This window comes from Gallus gallus, chromosome Z (assembly GCF_016699485.2).
Source record: "Gallus gallus isolate bGalGal1 chromosome Z, bGalGal1.mat.broiler.GRCg7b, whole genome shotgun sequence".
NCBI classification, from domain to species: Eukaryota; Metazoa; Chordata; class Aves; order Galliformes; family Phasianidae; genus Gallus; species Gallus gallus.
In genome coordinates this window covers 17952261-17969572 of record NC_052572.1, presented here as the reverse complement: position 1 = coordinate 17969572, position 17312 = coordinate 17952261, and the positions used below count along the sequence as shown (strand labels likewise).

At 39.6% G+C, this 17312-nt stretch overlaps 1 protein-coding gene across 5 annotated transcripts in view; it reads right to left on the bottom strand.

The window, feature by feature from the left end:
* Positions 1 to 17312, bottom strand: part of MAP3K1 (mitogen-activated protein kinase kinase kinase 1) — a 57675-nt gene that overhangs the window by 36450 nt on the left and 3913 nt on the right. The window contains exon 1 of one of the 5 annotated variants that reach the window (XM_046905628.1): positions 17126 to 17311. The exons of 3 other annotated variants lie outside the window; for them this stretch is intronic. The gene's annotated coding sequence lies outside the window, so the exon portion shown is untranslated. Of the gene's footprint in view, positions 1 to 10183; positions 10504 to 17125; position 17312 lie in introns of those variants that run through there. One more of the 5 variants, XM_046905630.1, reaches the window with a different exon arrangement.

The following is a 17312-nucleotide window of genomic DNA, read 5'->3' as shown; positions in this document are numbered from 1 at the left end:
AGCAAAATCAATTCCATCACGTCTGCTTCATCTTAGATTTGATTTTATTTCATCTCACTTCAATATCCTAATGAAGGTACCCACATTTCATCTTTTATCATTCTCATATCTGCCATTCCCTATCCACTCAAGAAAATTTACTGTTGCTATGGGTACTCCAGGTTTTTCAGTTTAGTTACAGATCTAAGCGTCAGCCATAATCTACACAACTTTGAAGTGTTTAAGATGCTTTTAAATACAGAAAACAACACTGAGTATTTTTTTTTCAAAGGTCAAACAGCAGAGTGTCCATAAAATAGTATATATAAGTGGGATCTTTGCTGCTAGAAATTTGCTGCTCGAATATCTGCCAGAATACTTAAATCAAGCACCAAAGTTACAATGAGAGTGGTAGCAACCATGGAAACACATCAGGTAATTAAACACTTAGGCTCAAAATAAACAGAGGTTGAAGGGGTCTGAAGCTATCCTAACATGGGTAGGTAACTTGTGGAAACCACTCTGTACACCATCTTTTCAAAAGCAACGTCAGTTTAAGCACTTCTTCCTTCCCATCTCAATTATTCATTTCTATTCCTTCCCAGTGCGGTGGCTGAGACTTTTAAAAATGTTCAAACTTGAAGATGGAGTGGGAAAAGGAAAAATGTATAGCACTGAACACGATTCGCTGTCCCGGGTAATTTACCGTAGCCCTGTAAATATTTCCCAGGAAATCAGACAACGTTATTCCCAATCAACAAGCTTCAGTCATTCCTGCAGATACAATCTCTTGCTCTTCTGTTTTCACATAGCATATACACACCATGATACACTTTCTAGTAGATAATATGCCCCAGACACAGCAACTGAATTTAGCAAATCTGAGAACACTCTTTTCATTGAATGGAGAAAGTTTTATTACTGTAGTGAAGCTGTAGAAACAGATATAACAGCCCCTCCCAGAAAACTGGGCTTTCAACCTGTCTTTACTGCACAAGACAGCAGGGTTGCAACCTGCAGTAAGGAAGTTAGGCGTATTCTAAGACAATACTACAAGAAAGACATTGAGGCCCTGGAGAGTGAAAAACATTCTGAAAGCAGTTAATATGATTTATTATTACTATTACTTATTTCTTACTTTTCTATTCAAGAGGTTACCCCTAAAAATATCTCTTTCCTTTGCTCACTGCAAAGGAAGAACTGTAGGAAGAACTTTTCAGGGCAGAAAGGAAGCATGATAGTATGATTTGAAGACAAACATAGGAATCTACTTACATGCAATTATAGCTACTGCACATTCACAAGGCTTACAGCTGCAGCCTGTGACTTCACAGGACCTCCCATGAGAGCATTTTTATTAAGATCATTCTATAACATCCAACAAAGTCCCTCCAGCCAGTATCCTACATCAGAGAGCAGCTACCTGGACACAGTGTACTAAAACCACAAAAATTTGAAGCAATTCTCCCCACCAATTCTTCCTCTCTTTTACCAACAATTGGTTGCTCCAGGGGGGAATCAGAGGAGGATGCCTCTGCATGAGTTTGCCCCAGTTGATCTCTGATCTGCTGTAAACTTTCACCTCCTTGTTTGCATCTAGGCTGTATCTAAAAACCCACAGCATGTCACATGTAGCGACCCAAGATGTTAAAAAAGATTAAGCTGACCTCAGGGGGAAAAAAAAATTTTTACTTAGCATACCATAAAACCAGGAAAAAAACACACAGATTGTTGTTAGCCAAGATTAATTGTAGTACATAAAGATATGTTAGATACATATGCACACTGTTCATTCCATGCAGTTTATACAATGGTTTGCATATAAGTGAAGGCTGGAGAACAAACCCCATAGACAGAAAACAAAAAATGGGAGGAGGTCTGCAGATGCAGTAACTTGAAGAATTCCCACAGACACATGCACCTTAGTTCCAAAGTAGCTCTGGGGAGAAAAAGGCACGGGCTTTGCTTTTCTCAATGCTCAGACAAACATACCAGAAAAGATATCATGCACAAATACATTTAAACTACAAAACACAAACAAACAAAACAAAGAACCAACCACTCCAAAACAACAACAAATAAAACCAACCCACAACATAGTTAACTCAGCGTGGAGAACTACCAACTCCAATATATTACCAGAGGCAGTATATATACACACACACACACCTGACAACCTTAGTTTTCCTCCAAGTTTTTTTCCCTGTAAAGCAGAGGCGAATGAAGAGACACATACTACTTAAGGTCAGGGCATCTCATATATTCTGAATCCAATGAATGTTTCACCCAACAGACCAAACTGGCAGTGAGGAATTCTGAATTACTGACCTTACCTTCTGGGGAGCAAATATGTACAGCCCAAAACAGCGTAGCAAGGAAAGCAAGTTTGAGTTCATGAAGGCTTTTCCCTATGGTAACTACACTATAGCAATGAAGTCTTTGAAAGAAGGTCTGATTGCTCCAAGGCTTCTGAAAAGGCGTCATACCTGAACTAATCAGAAGATGTGTATTTTTGATAGCTTACCTGAGTTGCTAAGTTTTCTGCATTTTTAAGCCGCTTAAACCACTTTCCTTACAAGTGTTGAAACTAAAAGAGAGACACCATGCGCTTTTCCCTTGGAACACGTTCTTAGGGATCTTAGCAGTTCTTCCTGCTATAGGCATTGAAGTTACTGACAAAGTGCAAGAGCCCTGTAATTTCCTGCTTTGCAAAACTATCTAAACTATTAAGTCACTTTCTCAACATGTAATAGGCTGACAGGAATAGATTAATGTACCTGGATGTTGATACTATTTCATTATCACACTGAAAATGGTACGGCAACCATGAAGGAAAACTTACATCAGAATTAAAGATAAACAAAAACATAACCCAAATTCCTGAAAGCATAAATAACAAAAAGCAGTCTCTTCTCTCTCCCAAGGCCTGAACAGAATAGATTAAATGCATCTTCCTTGGTGAATGTCAATTCTCTCTGTGAGACATAAATACTGAAAGGACAAATGCAGAAGTTTTGATACACCTATGAAAGTTGTATTTCAGATAAGAAACCATGAAGACAAATTTACTAGTGGAAGTTAATGAAGGCTTCAGAAGGAATCCTCTCCATGCAGAAGTGGGAAATGAAAACTCACTGCGCAGAAGTCAGCTGCACGCATTCAGATTCTCCTCCCTAAGAAAAACCCCCTCTCCTTCCTGTGCAACACAAAATCTCAGCTCATGGAAGGCAGAAATCTGGGGATTATTTTTAACGGCTGCCCTAATGCCTGAGCACATTTTATGCAGCAATGCGCTTTCTATGGATTCTTACATTCAAAATGCAACAAGAGAAAACAAAACAACAAAGTGGTTGGTTTGGACAATGCAGAAATACAGCTGTTTGTTTTACTGATTATAAGAAGGGAAATGAGTGTGACAAACAGCACTACGTGACTTTTACACTGAATTGTTATGAACAGCATGGTACACACCTGACTCAAAGTACAAACCAGTTTTATAAGGTCAATACATACGATCAGCACAGATCTGCGTTTTGCTATATGGTATGATCTGTCGCACTCCCGCTTCTCCTTAAAGACCTGCTTAAGTGATCAACAGTTTAGTACAGCAGAGATATTAAGAATACAACAGGAAATATTAGGATGGAGATCAGCACTTTGTTTTCTCTCACCACAGAGTACATTCATGTTGAAGCGTTCTTTACAGTAAGCCTTCAGTCCCCTTACATCAACTCCATGGCAAACTCAACAGGAACTGAAAGATTCAGCTGCACGAGGAAAGCTCAAAGTACAAGGCACTTCTTGTCTGCAGTTTATCTCGTGAGACTTAGAGTGTTTGTGTTTTTTTTTTTTTTTTTTAACAGTTCATTTAGAAACAAGAAATTCAGATCTGCTTTTTTTCAGGGGAGGGGGATGACTTATTTCACTGTTCATAAAATGCAAACATTTATCTTATAAAATTATCCTCTTTACAGAAGAAATCTGGAGTCCAAAGCATCTAGATCAAAGTGGCGAAAGAAAACATCAGCTAATCTGAGAGATGCGAGTTACTGTGCAAGGAGCAGCAGGCTTCCATCTGCTGACCACCACCTTCACGTCCACTGCGCATCACACACGGAGCAAACCACCCACACTGATCCTCAGCTCCCTGTTCTCATTCCAGGACCCCATGAGCAAACAGAAGCATTCACATATATGTAACAGCATCAACTCAAATTCAGTGCTGTCACTGAACAAATGCAGCATGAAATTTAGCTAAAGCAACAAAAACTGTGAGTTAATTATCTGGGGGTTTCACTTCCTTCAGTGCTTCACAAACTGATTTCTTCATCAAAAGCAAAGCTTTGAAACAATTAACACTGAATATGGAAAAACATCAGAGAAAATTAAAAGAAATCAGTCCAGCACTTGAATTTCTGTTCAAAATCCTATACAGCTTCTTTCCCTGCATGTTATTCCATGAAAGCGTACCCAAACTTTCTAACTAACATTAGGTTATAATAGGTGGTCTTCAAATTATTGAACTACCTTGTTATTATCACTAGCTCCATAGAGATGCATGCCCAAGCTTGATGGTAAGCTTCTTGCTTATTAATATGCAGTGAAATAAGCTGAGGTAGGAGACTGAAGCGCTTTTTTTTGTGTGTGTGAAGTTAATTACCAATACAGGCATGTATGCCATACTACCGTCATTCTTACAACTTTATTTACTCCCCTGAGCTGGAGCTGAACCACATGGCCATAAACCCAGATACTTAATAACATCTCCTGGCAGTAGACACTATTAAAAATATTTTCAATGGTAAGGGATTAAAAATGACAAGCCTAGAAATTAGTAGAACTAAGAACACAGGTTTTTTTTAATCTCAATTGCAGAATTATGAAGATGGGTTTCACCTAGTGGCTTCATTTATTTGAGGGAAGTTTTCAGTTTATTTTGGCTATGTTCAGAAAGTAAGATTTAATTACTATACATCTTGCAACTACAGAATTAATTAAAAAATGTATTCCTTGAGGGTCCGTACTTTCAGTTAGAAGAAAATGAAAAAAAAATAATGAAAAAACACTATCCTCTGAAAATCTAATACAGATCCTAATTACAGAAATATCTTCCCTCAACTTTTACCCTACTGTTTCATGTAATGAAGAACAATGGATGGAACACACTTGAAATGTGTGCCTACAATAATGGCAAAAAAGGAACAGAGCATAAAGGACAATGCTGAACTAGCTCCAGAGCTTCAGTAAAGCCAAGACCTTTTTCTTTCTCTCTCTACATCCTGCTGTCAGAAACAAACTCATAACTGCATAGCATATGTTCAGAGGCTGTCTGTGAAACCACCTTCCCATACAGGAAGTACAGAAGTCTGGTGGTTTGTAGATTTTGACATTTCACCTTGTTACTATGCTGAAAGAGTTCCTCACCTACTTTATAACATAAAATTCATGAAATAAATCACTTTCTGTACTGCTGTTTTAAGAGGGTTTTCTGAAGCTAGTGCATATGTTCCTGCAGTACGTTCCTGTTCCATTTAATAACAAATCATAATGAAAACTCCTAGTAGTTTGAACATCATGGTATCATAAAGCAAGAAAGACTGAGTAAATCTGTGCTTCTAAGCGTGTCTTAGTCTGCCTTCTGAAATTACTCTGATTAATCTTAACTCAGTGGTCTAACAGACATTAAACTAATGTTGATTGAATCTTGTATTTCTGTTCAAAGCCGTGTTATAACTTTTTAATAATCTGGTTGGTGAACATAAAGCTACCTAGTCCCTTTCCAAACACAGAAGTTTAGCAGAAGGCATCTCAAGCAAGTTATGCATTTTGAGACAAGTAGAACTCTGGCATTATTTTTGGAAGGCTCTTAATCACTTCCAACTTCAAATTTATAATGCAAGCACATTAATTTTCTTAGAATTGAGTGCATAAAAATCCAGAATAAACTGTGTCACTTCAATGGAACTGGCTGACAGTCTTCAGTAGATTTGTTCCTCAGCAGCACCAACAGCTTTTGAAATCTGTAGCAGCTTTACGTCACTAACTGTGCAATTCAGATGCACTTGAAATCTAACCTTCACTTTCTGCATAAGCAATTCTAAACAGTGCTCAAAAAAGAAAACACGGGAAAACTCATTCATCTCCAGAAGAATGTATAGCTCAATTACCAGCAATAGAACTACAGCACTATAAATCTAAGTGCAAACCAAACGTAAACTGAGCGATTTATCTTGCATGAGCCTTTAGCTATATCCTTGACTGCCATCTTCCAGGATGACACTCTCTTTAAAAATGATAGTACTGGTATGGAGAGAACATGACACTTAGCAAAAAGCCGAGGTATTGAGTAAATGACACTACAGTGAATAAAAATCCAACTGGACGTGACTAAAATGAAACAAGGAGCATTAACTCATAGCAGTTATATTTATTAGGGGGTAATATGAAAGCAAAACATTTTTATCACTTCCTAGGGAAAATAAATATTGTGTACCTCCACCATTACCGAAACAACAAATCTCTGCTACAAAGAGTTACTTTCACAACATTCAGCTCACTCTCCCCTTAAGTCAACATCCAGGTTTTAGTGGCCAGTGGCAAACAGCCATAGCTATTTTACTTAAGGGAAAATGGAGAGAGGAGCCACTTAACTTCAAGATCATCCACTCTTGTTCGGAAAGACTGAGTTTTCAGATTTGCCTTATAAGCTTTCATCCAGAAGTTTCATAAGCATTTCTTGTGAGAATACAACTGAAGTATCTCAGCGCATAGCACATTGCTCACCCTTGGACAATCTATGTGAGAACCATGTAAAAATCAGGAGCAGACTAAAGATTAGAAGATAGGAAATCAGCCAGAAAGTTCAATACGTGTCACATGGACATTTCAACAATATAGGAGAAGAGTACTTAGGTAGTTATCTATTATATTTCCTTAACAAATGTCAAGTAAAACCTTAAATTTACTTCAGTGCAACCACACTGAAAGAAAACAGCAAAGATGAAAAATCTATTGAAGCTGTTCCCATTCCAAAGCTACATGTTGTGGAGCATTAGAACATTCAAATTATTTTTTTTAAAGCAATGCTATTTCGGGTTCCATTGAAATCAAACTGGCTGTTAGTAATTAATAGCACTCTTTGAGGCAAGTTTTCCAAACAGAAAGAGATCACCAGTGGTTTTGCCATGGTTTTCAGTGGTGCCACAGGTACATAGCTTATTAACCTGGGAACAGAGAACAAAAATTTTAAACATGAATTGCTCATTACCTGTTGAAACAAAGTGAAAGCCTATGAGATGTTAGGGAGATGTTCTTTCTCTGCTGTTTGCACAATTATGATGCATGCTATCTGATTTTTGGGGGAGAGAAAGAAAGAAATTAATACCAACAACTGAATCTGAAGTAATTCCCAGAGGTACAAGTAAGACAGCTTTCACTCAGCTGTGCTTCAGTATATGAAAGGATAAAGAAGCAACAAACTAAACAGGCAATCACAAAGTACTTATGGGATGTTGACAGTTGTACTACTGTACAGTCCTGTCTGTGACCACCCTGCTGTGTTATGACTCTTCTGAAAGGACTGTCAACCTCAGAGTTAAAAAAAACAACCCATGTTAACATGATATACCAAGAACTTTACCCCATCATTTGTCTGAGGCTCTTATTAGAATGCCATTACTCATTTTCTATACTTTGCTACAAAATAAAAGTTCTACCTCTCACAACTTTGGAAGGTGCTTTAGTATTAAGCAACTACAGGAAGAAATTTGTTAAATCAATGCATGAACAGAATGCGGAAGCACTTACTGTCACCAAAACACATTTGAAATATGCTGGTATTAAAACCACTCAAGAGCATAGTATTCTGAAAGACCTTTAGATGAGAAAACCATACAAAAAAAATGTAAAAAACATTTGCTTTGATACATAGTAAGTTATTTATTAGGTTTTAGTAAAGCAGTCAAAGCTAATGCAACCTTTTTTTTTTTTATGACTGAAGACAGCTTAAACTCATTTTACATCTTATCTTGAGGACTTGTACCACAACAGCAGCTTCTCAAAAATGGGATAATGGTCAAGAAAGCAGCAGGCTCATTTCTCTTAACAGGTACACAAGAGCTTTCCAAATCATTGCAGAACTACACCACTTATACAGAAATAAAAGCTAGTTTCCAGGAAATGCTACTGGAACCAAAGTTGGGGAAGTCTGTGCATGAAGCAAAGTCATGCTCTGGTGTCTCGCTAATGGGTTGTTTACAGAAATACTTATCCTCAACAGGTTAATCTTACACTGGTTACTGGAAGTGGCCTGACTGTGAGCTAGAAGCTGAAGACTGGATTAACTGCTACACTGAACTTGCAGGCAATGGGATGCAGAATCTGAGACTAAGGTGACTGAGCACAAGCCCACTCAGACATCAGAAGGAAGAAGCAGTCTTTGAAACTGAATTGAAGCGAGGCTGGTTTCAGTCCAGATCACACAAGAAAAACGAAGGTTGCATTGTCAAACAATTATGTGCTGGAAAACAATGGCAAAGTCAGCTTAAGTTACATTTCTAACAACAAACAATAAGGCCCAGGATGCATCTCTGACTGCTGCAAGCAGGGAAGGCCAACACCTTCAAAAGAGAGCCTTTCCATCTACTTGCTTAGGATGTCTGGGTTAAGTGTTAGCCAGCCAGCCACTCATCTACAAAAAATTAAACGCAAGATGCTGTACAGTTCTCACAACTTATACCTTGACTGTCCATTCATAACTTCTGAAACCTGAAGAATTAAGCGTTTTAAATCATGTAATTACAGATTATTTCAGTGATTGCAAAGAAACATACAGTAACCCAACAAATCCTTACCAAAAGTTGTAATGGTAAGAACTAGCTATACTGGCCACTTCCTTCTTAAGAGCCAGCTTTCTTCCCTCCCAGTTATAAAAACACGCCATTCATTTGAACGTGGAAAGGGAGTAGCAGTGCTAGACCTAGATTGTATCATTTTCCACTTCCTCTTAGGTATCAAAATGCCAACCTCACCACAATAAGGCTCAGAAATGCAACAAAGCAGACAGTAGACATTCAGGAGCAAAATTGAGATGTTGGCTCTCCAAAGTGAGCTTACAAGAAAGAAAGAACAAGTTTTCACAGAATCACAGAACGGCTTGAGTTGAAAAGGACCACAATGATTATCGAGTTTCAACCGCCCTGCTATGTGCAGGGTTGCCAACTACTAAACCAGGCTGCCCAGAGCCACATCCATAATTGTTCTATTTACTAAAACTGTTTGTAAAGAAAGAAAAGATCAGACAGACAGACTGTTCCTGGAAAACACCAAAGTAATATCTAAATTGGCTAATAATCATAACTGCAATGCGAAATTCAACTGCAGTTATGCTTACTCACTTGTAGCTTCAAGCAAGAAAATCTAGTTGTAAGCATTTCTTTAGGGGAAGATCCATAGGTCTGCTTTGTGCCTCCACCAAATCATAAATTTGTCATCAGAATCCCTACATAAAAGTGTTCTGAAATCCAGAAACAATGGTATCTCCTCTCCCAAGGATTTAAGAGAAATTAAAAAGGCGTGCCCTGCTGAAGGTACCAGCTCCTGTAACATGAGCTGCATTCTCCCCACGGAGGGGAGACAAAACTCAGCTGGTCCCACTAGTAGAACCAGCACAGCTCTTCTGCCTAGATGGTTTCTCTGATCTGAACGTGCAGCACTTGCATAAACTGGGCTCTCATTAGTTTTTGGTTTTGTTCCAAGCCCATTTACCGGTTGTGCAAATCAAGGAGACACGTAGGCATTTCAACTTTAACATCAGAGAAACTCAGTGTATGTTTTGTAAAAACAGTAAACAGGGGAACATTAATTTGTGCAGTGGTCTTTCCCTTACAATCATGAACTGGAATAGAGCAATTTCCCAATCAGCCACAACAAGCAGTGTTTTCTCAAAAATCCTATGACTCCTAAAGTATAGCTACTACTAGTTAAAGAACATGTGGGCATATCAAACCAAAAAAGAAAAAAAAGAAAATCATATTCTTCCTTTGACAACTGTTGTATCTTTTGAATCCAGGTTTTAACTACAATGGAAACACACAATTTTAAAACATTCTCAAATCACCACGTACCCAAACACTACCAGCACAAAGTAGACAGAAGCCATCTGTAAGTGCTAAATGCATCCAAATTTAAATACTCATTTACTCACAGAGATCCTGCTAGACGAGAAAGGCTTGCTTTTGTAACACACGCCACACTAACATCTTACATCCTTCCTTCCTTCAAGCTCTACAGGTGCTTTCCTCCCAGATTTTCTTATTTCAGGCACTCTTTGAAATCTCTCGCAGCTCCCAGTCACACACACACAAGGCTCTGTGTGTATTTCCATTTCCTCTCAGACTCTGTGGAGTTGTGTTCTCACTCTTTAAGCCTTCACTCCATATCCTCTAACTCCTTTCTTCCACTTTCAGCTCCTCTCAGGATAACCGACTCTCCTACTGCCACCTCTCTCCAACTCACTACTTTGCTGTTTTCCAGCTTACCTATTCACTCCTTTATTCCCTGGCATTCAGTTAACAGCTCCTCCTTTTTCAGTCCCTTTTTTTCTTCATGCTGGTATCCCATTAACTGATGTGTTAACTCCTCCACTTCCTTTCATTTTCTTTCAGGCACACTTCTGTCCTCAAGCCTTTGCTTCTCTGCTCTTTGGAGCCTCTATTCTTGTCTGAACCACAGACAGAGCAGACAAAGTTCTTACCACCATGCTATCAGGCTCTTACTTTCAGATAGCAGTCAGCAAGAAACATCTGAAAGACACCTGACACATCAAAAGTCTGTTACCTCTGATATGCCATACAAAGGCACCACTGGTAAGTCTTATAACCCCACACAAAGCTCTTATGCAGCTTAGGGCCACAACATGAACAGCAGTTACTGCAAACACAATAGGTCTCATGCTAGCAGAGCCCTGCTGACAGCAGCTTGATGGCACTGATGAGCAGAGAAGTTTCACTTAGAACACTGCAAGAGTCAAATGCAACGCCAAGGTGGTGGTTTCCCTGAATTGAGAGTCCAGCTCTGAATGAAACCCAGATTAAAGAAGCATCACCTATTTTGTGACAAACACTACTTTATCCCTGCCTAGTGCACTAGTACTGCAAGACAGTTAGATACACAAGACACATTTGCTTACAGTGAATCCCACTTGGGACTCAAACGCACTGCAGTTGCATAAGGGTTTAACTAGAGGATCAATCATAAGACTAAAACCTGTGTTTTTCTTTGGGTCCCGCCCATATATGGTTGTTTAGCTCTTAATGTATTTCTACATTCGTGAGTATTGCTAAAGGCAATGGAAATACTTATGAGTACAGCTAAGTTGCAGCCTGGAAAGAAATACTTCCTTTTTAAAAAGATATTTACCAAGTAATAAAAAAGTCAGATATCCAATTTGATGAAATTCCATAGGAACTTAGTTGACATGGCAAAGGCTGGCAGATTTCCTGCTGGTTACCCTTTCTAGCTTCTCAGCAGTCTACTTTGTGGGCTGAAAGGAAGCCAAAAGCCTAAAATCTCTGACTGTGCTCTTCCCAGCAGTCTTGATTCCCAGGGCCTGCAAATGGCCTGCCCTGGCACTGGATATTTATTCCATTTGCAGTAATTTTTAAAATATATGAATGCAATTCACACATAGCTGATTTCAAAATACTGAAGCCATTGTTTTTCCCCCCACTTGGCTTCACTGAGCACCTTCACTGGTAGAAGAACTAAAATACTGCCACACACACACAAGTCAGAACAAGCAAACAGCACAGCATACTAATTTTCTGCTGAGGTACTAAGGGGAATGATATGCTTCAGCATATTTGCTGGGACAAGATGGCTTACCATTGTACCTGAACATGCAGGAACTTAACCACATGCTTAGAAGACATGACTGAAGATAGAGCAGTCCTGCTCTTCTTACAATATGTATATATATACTCTGTAAAGAGTTAATCTATACTTCAGAATTTTGCAATGTGAATTACCAATTATATTTGGTAATTTCAGGCCAAGCATAATTATACTCCAAATGAGTTTACAAAGATGAATATCAAACAACGTAAATAGTTTCATTTCATTTAATTTGAGAAAATACAACAGATCTGCGTAAAGACAGCGCCCTTTTGAGGAACGCCAGCCTTCCTAGAGGCCTATGATGCTCTTAGTAAGACTGCATTACATACAGAGCAATAGGCAGGGAAAGTTACTAGCATCAGAGCAAGAGCACAGAATGCAAGCACCTGAACGAGACGGCATCAATACCTCCCTCATGGACATCTCACTGCACAGCTTTCAGCTGAAAGCTTTCACGTTTCTTTTTCCTTTCAGAAAGGGAAGTCTATCTCCCACCCGAGATGGTGAAACAGGATTTGAAGTATAGCTTAGGACTGCAGTCAGCAAACCTTGATTTATTTCTCATTTGGACAGAAAAAAAAAGCTTGGCCTGAAGTAGTATGGATCTCAGGTGCAAGGAACTACTCCTGTTTATTACTGCTCTGCTGCTTTTGAATCCTTCTGCCACGTTCTCTACTCCCAGGACAGACTCTTGGACATATCTGCCCTTGAAATACCTGTACAAGGAAAAGGTTTTCATCTTCTACTAGGAATCAAATCTTTTACTGCAAACAATAAAGCTGAAATGAGCAATAACATTTCTGAATGGAGCCAAGAAGTCCTCTGGCATCTGAAACGGCAACCAGATGACAGAATTTCCAAGTAGAGTTAGAAGAGGAGAGCTTCCTTAATGCCTGTTGATCCTCTCCCATCTGACCTGCTGTTCCCTCACAGAAAGGCACATCAACCCTCAGCAGAAGCCAAACAACCAGGCACAGCACCAACTCTGAATCTCCCTGTGTTACCTGAACTAAACACTTTGCCAGTCCTTAACATCTCTCCCCTCTCTGCAAGCTGAGGATGTCACTAAATGTCTGTTTACAATACTTAACACATTCCTACATGAAGGCACTTTCCAACTTTGCACAGATGGGAGGCTTCTTAGTTTAATCTGAAATGTCTCATTACTCAATTTGCTGATGGGGATTGAGTGTCTGCTTTCCTCAAAAAAGGTAGTTTCAGTGTCAGTCGGCATATCAAATTTCACAGTGAGAGAACCGAAAAGCATCAGTCATACTGTCTTTTCTGTATCAATTTGGCACAACACATTCCTGCAATGACAACTCTGCAGATCATCTGCACTGCTGTCTGCCAGAGATCTGCGTGGCTTAAGGAGAGTGCTTTTGTACACAAGGCGGGGAGGGAGCTCCTTCCCCTCCTTCTTCCTGTAATGCTGATTTAAAACAAATACAGAGAACAATCTGTGTGGCTTCAAGACTTCTTCCCACCGTACCCTTGTTCTTCCTCCCAGGAGCCTCTGGGAGGAACAGGAAACACACAGCTCTAGCTCTGAACAAGTTCTTGTCAGGGGACCACAGGGGATCCCAGTTAATTTTAGGAGAGGCCTGGTGGCGTGAACAAGGTCACGTGGAGTGGGAGAAGTGGTGAGGGGGAACCTTGAGACTGGGAGAAAGCCTGCCCTGCCTGTTCCAGCGGGCACAGCTGCAGGGCAGGCAGCTCTGCAGGATGAAAGAATGTGTTTCCACACTTTGGTTGGAAGCCCTGCACTCCCTGCAGGCTGGGGCACCTGGTGTGCCCACAGAGCACAGTGTGCATTGAACTGTTCACTGCAAATGAACGCACGGCTTACAGCGAAATATACCACAACAAAGTCACGCCTGCTTTGTACAGAAAGGCTTGTTTTCAATAACTACAAGATACTGATATAGCTTTTCAAAAATTAACTTATGCACATTCATATTTATATTGGAGTTCTAAGAGAAACTCCATCCGGCCCTGCTGTTTAAAAGCCAGTTGTTCACATTTCCATCTCTGGTTTGAACTTACTCAGAAAGAACCTCACACAACCATAGGAGCCATCACACATTTTATTTCTATCAATAAACCAGCATAATTAGCAAGTACTACAGATCCTTAACACGGCAGATACATTTTCCAGATTTTCAAGAACACATTAACACTATTTCAGTGAATTTCCATGCTAACCACACATGCAATATTTTCACAGACCAAGCAAACAAGTCCTTAGTCATGGGCTAGGCATCTGTATCGATATTTACTTTAGTGAAAAAACATTTCAGATGTATTTTACGGGAACATTCACAATTCCGATTACATATCTGGTGGCAAAGTTAACGTGCAACAGGAGAAAGAAAACTGAATATTAGTATCATACCCTACAGCTCAGCAGTCTAAAAACAGGAAAAGATTACAAAAGAGAAGTCTAATACATTGATAGAACTGTCCCTGACTACAAATGAGTTTTCAAAGTACACAGTTAGTGAACAGAAATTACTCCGTCATGATTCAAAGCAATTAGAATATTGTCTTGGCCATGACAATAAACAAACACTTGCCTGCTACACTGTATTAATCTGACAAGGTCAGTAAACTTTACATGAACCGCAAATAGGAGGTCACGGCACAAATCATCACACACTTCAGGTATTTGCATTTTGTATGACTCTTCAGATTCAGACAAACGTCACCTGAAGGTAACGGGGAGACCGTATTATTCAGTAGCCTCTGAAGTTCCTTGTTTAAAGGACTACAAAAACAAAATTCTGTATGTATTCATTGGCAGCAGAACGGGAGGTAACACTAATAATTTGTTTTAAACCCAACAAATCATTTCTCAAAATGGTGTTTTCACAATTTCATTTCTTTCAGTACTTCAAACGTTACACCAATTCCTTTCAGTACCCAAGAGGAACAATTTTGCAGATACAAGCATGGTGGTCATATAGGACATTCAAAAGAAACCCTCAGGGTATAAAAGTGTATTTGACACAAATGACTAGCGAGATGCAGTGCATATTTGTGGTTAAAATGAGGAATATTAGTTGCATTCCTTTGAGGTTTAACTAACAGCTCACAAGGGGACCTGATCATCACTGCTGACAGCTGAGCAAAGGATCAGTTCAATTTGCTCAAAAGAAAGATGACAGGATGTTCAAAAAAAAGGATGAAAAGAGCTCAGAAAACAAGACATCAGATTTGGTCTGATGTCAGTCCAGTCTAGGAGACAACGCACCTCTCCAGTGCCATTTTCCGCAGTGACCCCAATATGTTACAAGGCAGGTGGGTCAGGCATCAACAGCAGAATGTCAGTAATAAAAGCTGTACAAAACATGGGTGAGACACTAGGGAAGAACTAGAGTTCCCTGGTGTAATAGTGGCCATTCCATTACAAGCCAGAATATTAGGACAAGGTAGATGAGAAATATCCGTGAATTATGCAAATAGTTCGCACTTCACAAAAGATATGCTGAGATACTACGAAACAGAGGCAATTACTGTTTCACCTCATACTCATACTGGTATTCCTGTTTCACCTCACAGTAAAGAAATGGGAATACTCAGTGACACTCTAAGCTCATAGAAAAAGGAGGAAAAGGCATTTTGCAAACACCTTGAAGTCCATCATCATCGGATGCTAAGCACCACTGCAAAATGACAAAATGTTTCTGCAAAAAATATCTTTTGTTAAAACAATTCAAAAGTTCTTTCAGACCCCACGCAGAAGGTAAAAAATACCAATTTCAAGATAATTCTTAAGCATCAAGGCATTAAGATGCTGCGTAGGTTTTAGGACATTTTTCAGTCAAGATCTAACAAAACAGTTCTTTCAAGAACCAAGCAAATGAAAAACTACATACCCCAAACCCCACAGAACCGTCAAGCTTATCTTACAGGGAAAAAACTCAACAAGAAGATTCACCACAGAGCAGGGGTTTCAAGTTCTGATCAGGCAGGAACTAGGAAGCATCTGAGGCAATATCCAGAGGCTGAGCTTGAGGATAAAAAGGGACGGAAGCACAGAAAACAATGTACCATTTAACAGCCTTTTCCCAGTCACCTAGAGACAAGTAATGAAGCTCTCCTTAAAGGGTTTCTGTCCACTGCGTCTCAAACAGAGGAATGAGCTGTAATTCTAGAGTTTCAAGTGAAAGCAGAGCCGACAGAAAGTAAAATAAGATGACCCTTGGGTTTTCAGAGAGATCTCTCCAAGAACACCAATATTAGCATTAGGAACTCCGGAGCGCACAGCAGATCCGTTCTCTTATCGTCACTGCTAAGTACGAGCTTTGAAAGCTTGTTTGAAGGGCAATTACGTGGCAATGTATAATTTCTATTTTAAACAAACTGGAGCCAAATTTCACAGATACTGGAAGCTAGCAAAAGCCAACGGCAGCCTTCCCAGCACCACCCCACCCCAGCTGCTCGCTTCCACCTCCATGCTCCAGGATATGCTCCGGCACAGCTGCAACGCTGCCTTTACTCTGACCTCAAACAAAACAAATATTCCAGCACACTCAGATCTCCTTCTGCAGCAGAAATGAAAAAAAAAAAAAAAAAGGACCATCAGAAGTATCTTGGAATTGGGGTGCTGAAACTGCAGGTGAGGTGCACACATCTACACTCAGCTATCTCAGTAACAGTACCTGGACTCCACCAGTGACAGCAAAGACTGAACCTCCAGCATCACTAAATCCAACCAGACAGAAAGCTCCAGATTAGTTAGTTACAATCTATTTACTTTGCATAGGAACAAAGAAACTGCCATAGCAGATCAAGCCATTTAAGCAGAACCCCACCACTTGCAATAACTAAGAGTGATAAAAATCAGACATGGGTGAGGGTGACCCTCTTCCCGAAATACTTTCAAGCACAGAGCTGAAGAGATAGGAGATGAAATTCCTCTCACTGTACAATTCAGCTTAAACTGGAAGCAGAGAGGGTGCTGGCTTACTTAAGCAGTATATTAGCACTATAGTATAGTGAAAAATATCTAGCATTACGAACTGCAATTAAACATACACAATTGTATTTTACCTTAGTTGAAAATACTCAAGTTAAAAAAAGCTATATATATATGTGTGTGTGTATATATATATATACACACACACACACACACACACATATATATTTGCTAAAGATACATTTCAAGAACACGAAGCAAAAATGTCATTTCAGAGGAAAGAAAAAAAAAACACAAGTCAGATCTTGGTTTTGTTGTAAGTGTACTTACTCTCACTGTCCTCACTCCACTGCCCCAAATGCAGGCTGTTAATGTAGTCGTGCACTCCTTTAGAAGTCACCAACGGTGCTAGAATGCACAGGCAGATCCCAAACTAACAAGCTTTAACCAGTACTCACACATACGTAGTCAGAACTCAGGTTTCGTAGTGTGTTTTTACTGTCTCTAGCAGGCGCCA